At 43.0% G+C, this 8,520-nt stretch overlaps 1 long non-coding RNA gene across 1 annotated transcript; it reads left to right on the forward strand.

The window, feature by feature from the left end:
• The first annotated feature begins 3,062 nt into the window (after positions 1–3,062).
• Positions 3,063–3,383, forward strand: LOC119499339. The gene is made up of 3 exons (XR_005209380.1): positions 3,063–3,202; positions 3,244–3,284; positions 3,326–3,383. It is a non-coding gene; the product is annotated as an uncharacterized LOC119499339 (long non-coding RNA).
• The last annotated feature ends 5,137 nt before the right edge of the window (positions 3,384–8,520 follow it).

The following is an 8,520-nucleotide window of genomic DNA, read 5'->3' on the forward strand; positions in this document are numbered from 1 at the left end:
AGGGAACCAGGGACCACATCACCGTCCTGGCCTGCCTCAATGTGGCTGGGGAGGATGTCCCCCCTTTTGTCATTTATAAGGGGGGATATCCAGGGGGCCCCTATAACAAGGAAGGGGTTCCCGATGCCCTCTACGAGAAGTCGCCAGCAGGGTACATTGACAGCGAATTGTTTAGGAAGTGGTTTGTTCGGGCACTTCCTGAAGTTCGCCGCGCAGGAGCGCCCGCTGCTGCTCGTCATGGACGGACATCAGTCCCACCTGGATCCAGAGCTGGTCCGGGCAGCACAGAGGGAGGGGGTCATCCTACTGTGCCTGCCACCCCATGCTTCTCACATCCTTTAGCCTCTGGATGTGAGTTTCTTTAGACCCTTGAAGGCAGATTTCTCTGGTGTTGCAGGAGATCTGTCGGCAGTGAGCCACTCCTTCTTGGTTTTCAAGAAGGAGTTTTCAAGGGTCCTAACAGACTCCTACCAGAGGGTGAAGGATCGGAGAATGGTGATGGCTGTGTTCAGGAGGTGTGGCCTCTACCCTCTGGACCCAATGGCCATCGACTGGTCACGGGTCATGCCGTCCGGGCCGCGGCGTGGGACCTCCTCCTCACCTCCTCCGCCAACCCCATCGGCATCTTCCTGGGCCGTGCCTGATGTTACCCACCCCTCCCAACATCCCCTATCCTCATTCATTGTCACATACTAAAACGACACAATCTACTGAGCTTTGAGAACTTCACTCATTTTGGTTTTCTCAAATTAGTCTTTAAATGTGTTAATAGTCTAGCCCCGGAGCCTCTTTCCAGATATATCCAAAGACAAGACAGCAATAGAGTAACTAGGAGCATGGTGAATGGCAGCTGTAAAATACCACATCGTACAACTACATTTGGACAATCAGCTTCCTCCATAAAGGGCTGCCAACTCTGGAACACACTACCAACTGAAATCAAATTAATTCCAGATATAAAGGCCTTCACAACAAAGGTAAAGTGCTGGCTAAAAGCAAACCAGAGCTGTATCCATTTTTAGCTAATTTTACTGTAAATTACAAAGGTGTATTGGTGTATGTGTATTAGTGTATTGTGGTAGGCTATGTATAATGTGTATTTTATTGTATTTTCAGATTTGCAGTGTATTGTGGTTTTGTCATTTAGATAGTTGTATATTTTAATTATTCTGTACATGTAAAAGCCCAACTAGGGAAAAGAGTTGGAAATTAGCATTAGCTATAAACTCTCTGTGCAGCACATCAGTTTCATGCCCTGTATTGGAACTATGTGAAATTGCATCGTCCCCCTTTAGCAAATAAAAATATTAAATCAAATCAAATCACCTTTGCCCCAGAGAGCAGTGAGAATGGAAGTCGTAAGAATCATTATTTCACTTTCCACTTTAACGTCCACCCCCTCTCACAAAGCACACAGCCCACCGACCCTGGCTGTCAGTCAAAAGGCCACTGAGCATGCTCCGTAGCTGTTATTGTCCATGCTTTGACACCCGTGGCAGAAAGCTTCATTGCAACGCACTCAAGACTGGTGACCTGAGACCGAGTACAAACACACACACACACACACACACACACACAGAGCCACACATCACGTGCATTCCCTTACACACACACACACACACACGCACACACACACGCACACACACACACACACACACACACACACACACACACACACACACACACACACACACAAACGCAGGCTGAGTGTGACACAATGACAGGGAAATTGAATCATTCAGTAGAAACTGGTGGGGATTCGGGGGGATTAGCATGGATTTCTTTTCACTCTTTCGGGAATACTGCTTGTGGAGAACTCAGACAATCGGAATGTTTAGACCTCGGACCAGACCATCCACGTCCATGAGATCCGGTACGATCGGTCGGGAGCTGCCCAGTCCAACCACACAACAGTAATTGTTGTGTGTTAAGTGTGAGTGACTGTGATATTAACTGACATGCTACAGTGTGTGTTGTCATTATGAAACTCTGCTGTGACCTTAATCCAACGCCGCTAAAGGCACTTTGAAGCTTTCAGACCAACCTCTGACTGACTCTCTCTTCTCTCTCTTAAGGTCTCTCTCTTTTCCTCTCTCACTGTCCATCTGTTGCCCACTTTTCAATGGACAGTTTTCAAGGCCTGCTCAGCATTTCAGAGGCTTTAAACAGCTCTATTGTAACTTAGAAAGCTGGATTTAGACACTGAGAATGAGCGAGAAAGAAAGCGAGGGAGAGAGAAACCTTGAAAGAATGTGTGTGTGTATGATGAAGAGAGAGAGAGAGAGAGAGAGAGAGAGAGAGAGAGAGAGAGAGAGAGAAATCATCCACATAATGCCTCAATGTTATAATAAAAAAAAAAAGCCACTATAGCTCCCCTGGGTATTAAAATGACACGAAAATACAAAATGAAACAAGTGGATAAACAGCTTAAGATAAAGGGAAAAAGCTTTAAACCCTTAAATGACGTACCCGAATGGAGGAAATAAGTGGAGCAGCAGGAAGATCAACCATTCTGCAGATTAAAGTCTCTCCAGGTGGGATTACATTTTGAAGCGCCTTGTTCTATGAATGGTTTCCTGCCTGTGCTGCCATGTCAGTGGACTTTACCAATTCCACTTGCCTATTTGTCTGTCTCATTATAATCTGCACAACTCCGCAGTTTAAATGCCAATCCTATGTTTTCTGATTTCTCTTCCTAAAGGTACACACCCCTCTCCATATATAGTTTGGTACGTTTGGTCTGGGACATTTCTTTCTTGGTTTGGACTCTGGCCCTCAGTTCAAGCTAAGATAAATGCATAGTTATATTTTAGACATTAGTGTACGATAAGGCAGGGGATGATTTAGGGCGTGGCTATCTTGTGATTGACAGGGCGCTACCACAGTGTTGTCCGGTCTGCCAGTTGTCCGTGTTTTAGTCTTAGAACTTTAACCCTTTCATGTTGTGTTTTCAGTTCATAAATGTTAATTGTAACATTTTGGTCGCCTTAAAATGTCTTATTCAGCATTTGGTTGTACTTAGCTCCACTCTTTCGTGTCACTTGTGGTTGAAAAAAAATATATATATAGCGACGACCGACAACCAAGATGCCGAAGGCCAAAAAGCTGAACTCAAGGCTACAAAAACGCTTCAAAGTCCACAAAGCAATTGGTGGGAGGAGGTTGTGTTGCTCTGGCTCTACCTATCTGGCGGGGAGAGGAGGTCGTCTTGCTTGGTATTTATCTGGTTGGCATGGGGAGGAGGTCGTATTGCTCTGGCTCTATCTGTTTGGCGTGGAGAGGAGGTCGTGTTGCTCTGGCTCTACCTGTTTGGCGTGGAGAGGAGGTCGTGTTGCTCTGACTCTATCTGTTTGGCGACGCTGGGAAGCTGCTTGACATCCTCCTGGATCCACCTTCTCACATATGTTCACATTACATGTATTATTTTTTGTCATATGGATTGTCTATGTTGTATTTTAATTATGTTGTTAGTTTGTACACACGACATCTATTACACGTCTGTTCATCCTGGAAGGGGGATCCCTCCTCTGTTGCTCTTCCTGAGGTTTCTTTCATTTTTTTCCCTGTTAAAAGGTTTTTTTTGGTTAAGTTTTTCCTTATCCGATGAGAGGGTCGCACTAACTGCGGAGCTGTGGGACTACGATGTAGCAGCCCCGACATGCTGCTGATCTCTGCTACTGGATCCCGGTATGGGGGGATGGACTGCTGCACATAATGGAGGATTTCCCCACTGTAATGTACTGGGCGCTGCATCGAACCTCGTTGGGCTGACAGGCTTCTAGTGACACATTACGCACACACAAGGTTCGTTCCCATCCACACCGCAGTGATTTTTTTAAAGAAATCTTGTAAGCCGTTGTTTTACTGCTTAATTTTTCGTTGAACATAACGTTCTTGTTGCTGATCTTTCTCCGAGACAGTGCAATACACCAACACGGACAACTTTTTCTTTCACTTTTATTTGTAAACAAACCACTTATTCCTTATCCAATGAGAGGGTCGTACTGTAAAGGACAGAGGGTGTCATATCCTGTACAGATTGTAAAGCCCCCCGAGGCAAATTTGTGATTTGTGATTTTGGGCTATACAAATACAATTGACTTGACTTGACTTGAATGGGTGACAGCATGGTGACTACATCCACTTCTTATACAGTCTATGTTTGTAACCTGCTCGGGATGAATTTGAAAAGTTTGACTTTAAGTTTCAAGTTTTATTTGTTACATACACATATTTCTACATTGTGCAATGAAATGCTTTATTGCCCTCTCCAGTAATGTGGTTATTGAAAAAAAACTCAGAGGTGTAGTCTCAGGAGCCTTGGCAGCATCCTTGTTCAGGATTTGGATGGCCTGAGGGAAGTAGTTCCTCTTTAGCCTCTCTGTTCTGGCCCAGATGTTAACACACTTGACTTAGGATTTTTTTTTTTTTTTTAAAGGAACAGTGTGTATTGACAGAAATGGAACATAATATTAATAAGCATTATTTCTTGATCGGTATAAAGGTGGATTGGGTTATCCAAATTTAGAAAAGTACTGCATGCTAGAAATAAAAAATAGCAGTCATTTACTACATCCCATGTAGAACAAGTCATAATACATTGAGTATATTCAATATATCGCCCACCCCTACCACAAACCTTTCAAACAATACTAAGTTTAGGATGTCTAACTCCATATATATTCCCTCTATACTTGCCTACCCTAATTAAAAGAACATAAGCACCATACCGATCTGTTTCTATTATCCCGGTAAAAGTCCTGAAGCAGGTTACTATTGTTCTAAGTACAGATTGACATGTCAACAATCTTCAGTGCAATGAATGTATGCATATATGTATGTTAGTACACATATATACTGCATGTGTGTAAATGTGTATTTGCATATTCTGCATTTTAAATAACGCCCTTCTACCTTAATGGAGAAAGCGCTTTACAGTTTTGCCTCTCATTCACCCACTCACACACCAATGGTAGCGGAGCCGCCTTGCCTGGCGCTGGCCTGCCCGTTGAAGAAACTTTGTTTAGTGTCTTGCTCAAGGACGCTGTGACATGCGGGCAGGTGATGATAAAGGATGACCCGCTCCACCTCCTGAGCCACAGCTGCCCCCCTTTAAAGCTTATTTTTGTCTGGTATACAGTAGCCTATACGCTGCCCGGTCTCATTTGTCACTTTTTTGTGACTTTGTCACGGCTCCCGGCTTCTGATACCGACTCACAAGGCACCCTTTAGCGTCTGTATGAGACCCACCAGACTTTCAGGTAACTCAGAGACAGTGTTCTGGAAGTGTGGTGACGTAGTACAAAGACCGTAAAAACCCACATAGGGTGGGAAGGTCAAACAAACACAGGATCTTCCCACAGGAGAGCGCTGTTTGTGTTGTTTGTCTTTTTGTTCAGAGTATTTTTAACCCAAACTTTTTTCATAAATCTAAGTGGTTTTGTTGCCTAAACAAGGCTACCCAGTGCATTAGAAAGTGACACCAAAGGGTCCTGACAAAGCTGGGATAAGAACGGGTTGCTATACAATGTATTGTTTCCATAAGACAACTTTCCACTGAACATGAAAAAAAATCTAAATGGGATTTGGATATGCAAAAACAAAAAAGAGTTTGGCAAACTTAAAGGACTTTATGTTGCCCCCCAATCTCTCCCCCCCTCCTACTGCTGTACCAGAGCATTATCCAGCCAATCCTACTGTACTGTTCCACCTGCTTTTTTAACATGTTATCCGTCACTGTGAAAAGGCTGCCTTTCATCTTCCTTTTCACTGGGCCCTGTTCCCCAAAGTTAACAGTGTTTTTTTGTCTGATTAATTGTTGATTTCACTCAATGTTTAAGTGTATTTGATACATTATCAGTTAAGGTGTATGACACAAGCCTGTTTAGTTTATTTGTTCCATGGGTTCATGGGATTTAGTTTTTCTGCCTGGGATGTTGGGGTGGATCAGCTGCTCAGCAGCTCAATCATGGAGAGTGCAGTCAGGTCTGCCTCGTTAGGTCCTCTTAGAGGGGGGGAGGACTGAGCGCTGTTAAGTAGCAGGATGAGATAGGTAAGAGGGAGAGGAGAGTGAAAAGTTTGCTGTGAGGCTGCAGTTTTCTTTTGTTTGGTGTTCTTTTGATTTAGTTTGAATGAAGTATTTCCTGGGTTTCATTTTTGCCTTTTGCTTCAGTGAACTTTGGTTAATAAACTTCACTTTTTTTGCACTACTCTGCATGGCTTATCAACCTGTTTTTTTTCCAACATCCTTTTTTTAAAGTTTTCCAGTGCCCAACCACCTCATCTGCCTTTTCATGGGGTGGCGGCTTCACAGTCAATAACCAGGCAAAACTCACACGCATAACCAACACTGCTGCCAGGATAAGTGGTCTCCCCACACCCAACCTCACAGAACGAAACAACAAAGCCATTGCGCGCATTGCAATCTCAATAGTACAGGACATCACACACTCACTCAATCGCCACCTTACCATAATGCCCTGCTCCGGGCACCGGTACAGATCATTGAGGTTCAATAGGGCTCGCTTTGGGGAAAAGCTTGATACCTGCAGTCATAGCCGACTTAAACGACAGGCGTCGCTGAATAGGCCTTAGTGTGGACTGCTGTCCGTTGTTATCGCTGTCGTATTGCGGTTACTGTGTGCTGTTGTATGTATTGGTGTCTGATAAGTACAGTGCTGTGGAAAAAAATTCCCCCTTGTGGGACAATAAAGTCTAAAGTCATATGTATTGCAGAACTGATGCTACTGTATTATACTGGTTACCGATAGGAAGACATTAACCTGGAACTGATGTGTTGCAAGGCTGCATCAGGACATGTGTTGCTCAAGCTGTTCCAAAGACATTTATCTTAAAAGAGAAGCAGAGGTGAATCATTTGGACCTCATTCATCTTTAATAATTTTCACTGTGTGCAGAAATATGAAGACAAGCTGAGTCACAATCAGGGTCTGAAATTAGCACCAGCTACCCGCCAAATGCGGGTAAAATGTTGGCAGTGGCAGGTGAAATCATCAGAACACCTGTCACTTTGGCAGGCAGGAAAAATGTTAGTGATGGGAATAGAGAACCGTAGTTGTCCGCTTTCCTGGCATCTCATGCCTCCGTGACTATCGATTCCTCTTATCAATGCTCCCACAGTTACGCTGCACAATGACGCATACGCACGCTGTATCATGTTTCAGTTTGATTGGGACCGGAGCCACGGCGGGGAGTAAAAAAACTTTCAAAAGCATGGCGCTACTAAACCTGAGGGGACGCACCCTATTTTTCCCTGATAAACCTGTGTTGAAATCAGCAGGAGGAAAGTTAGTAACGTTACCTGTTAGCAGCCGGTGGGCAGCACAGTCCTGCTTGGATAAATAACGGCGCTACGAACGTTAAGGGAGGTGCCATTGAGTTATTACTATGAGGCGTTCACGGTCTGCTCAGCAAAATGATCATTGGGCGAAGGTAAATTACAACGTTATCATGATGCGTTCAAATGTTATCTCGAAAATTAAGTTTTTGGCGAAAAACTTGAATAAATCCAGTTATTTGAAGGAGACGTTTTCATATCAATATAAAATAGATATTAGAGAGAGAATTATGACCTGTTTAACTTCCTAACAACTTACCAAGATTTTTTTTAATCAAAGCAAATATTTAAATAATTCTAATCATTTGAATTGTGTGATTTTATGCAAATAACCATTATAGATGACAATAACAAAGTACAGTACTGTGTACAGTACCCTCCCATGCTCAAAAAATAGGGCTCCCCCAGAAGCAACGGTGTAATTCGAACACTGTAATTTACAATGTACATCGTGTTTTTTATGTAAAATATATCAAACATTGAATGACATCTAAAATTGTATTCCTTCATGTAGTGCAGAGATTTCAAAAGTGGCAGTTATAATTTCTGAATAGCAGACAAAAAAAAATACTAGTCTGCCACAGTGGCAGGAAGTGAAGAAAGTTAATTGTAGACCCTGGTCACAATACAGCCAGAAGCTGAAAGAGCTAAACTTATGTAGTTGTAGATCTCTATTCATTAGATACTTTATGCATCAATAAAACCAACATAAGGTAACTTCATACTCGTCAAATTCACAATATAAGGATGAATGTGTACACCAGACATCACCGGATTTAACGCAACACCAAACACGACATACAAAATACTGGCTATTGGTAGCGTCAACAGTACTGGTGTAATATATACTGGGTCTTAATTAACCACGGTTCAAGTAGAGGTTACAGTGCATTCAACTTTAACTTTAAAGTGTTTGCATCTATATAAGATGAACAGTGTAGGGACTGTTGCCCATTTTATACATACAGTAGTTCTCCAATGTTAAGGGACCACATATAATTGAAGCGTATGAATAGTACGCTCTTTGACCATAAAAACTCTACACTTAGAGGACTACGTGCAAAAAGGGCTACGCTGTTCACCCAATATGGATATGAGCACCCACAAACATATTGTATTTCAAATCCAATGTGTTGGAGCACAGAGATGACCTGATCCAAAAGC

This window comes from Sebastes umbrosus, chromosome 12 (genome assembly GCF_015220745.1).
Source record: "Sebastes umbrosus isolate fSebUmb1 chromosome 12, fSebUmb1.pri, whole genome shotgun sequence".
Classification (NCBI taxonomy): Eukaryota; Metazoa; Chordata; class Actinopteri; order Perciformes; family Sebastidae; genus Sebastes; species Sebastes umbrosus.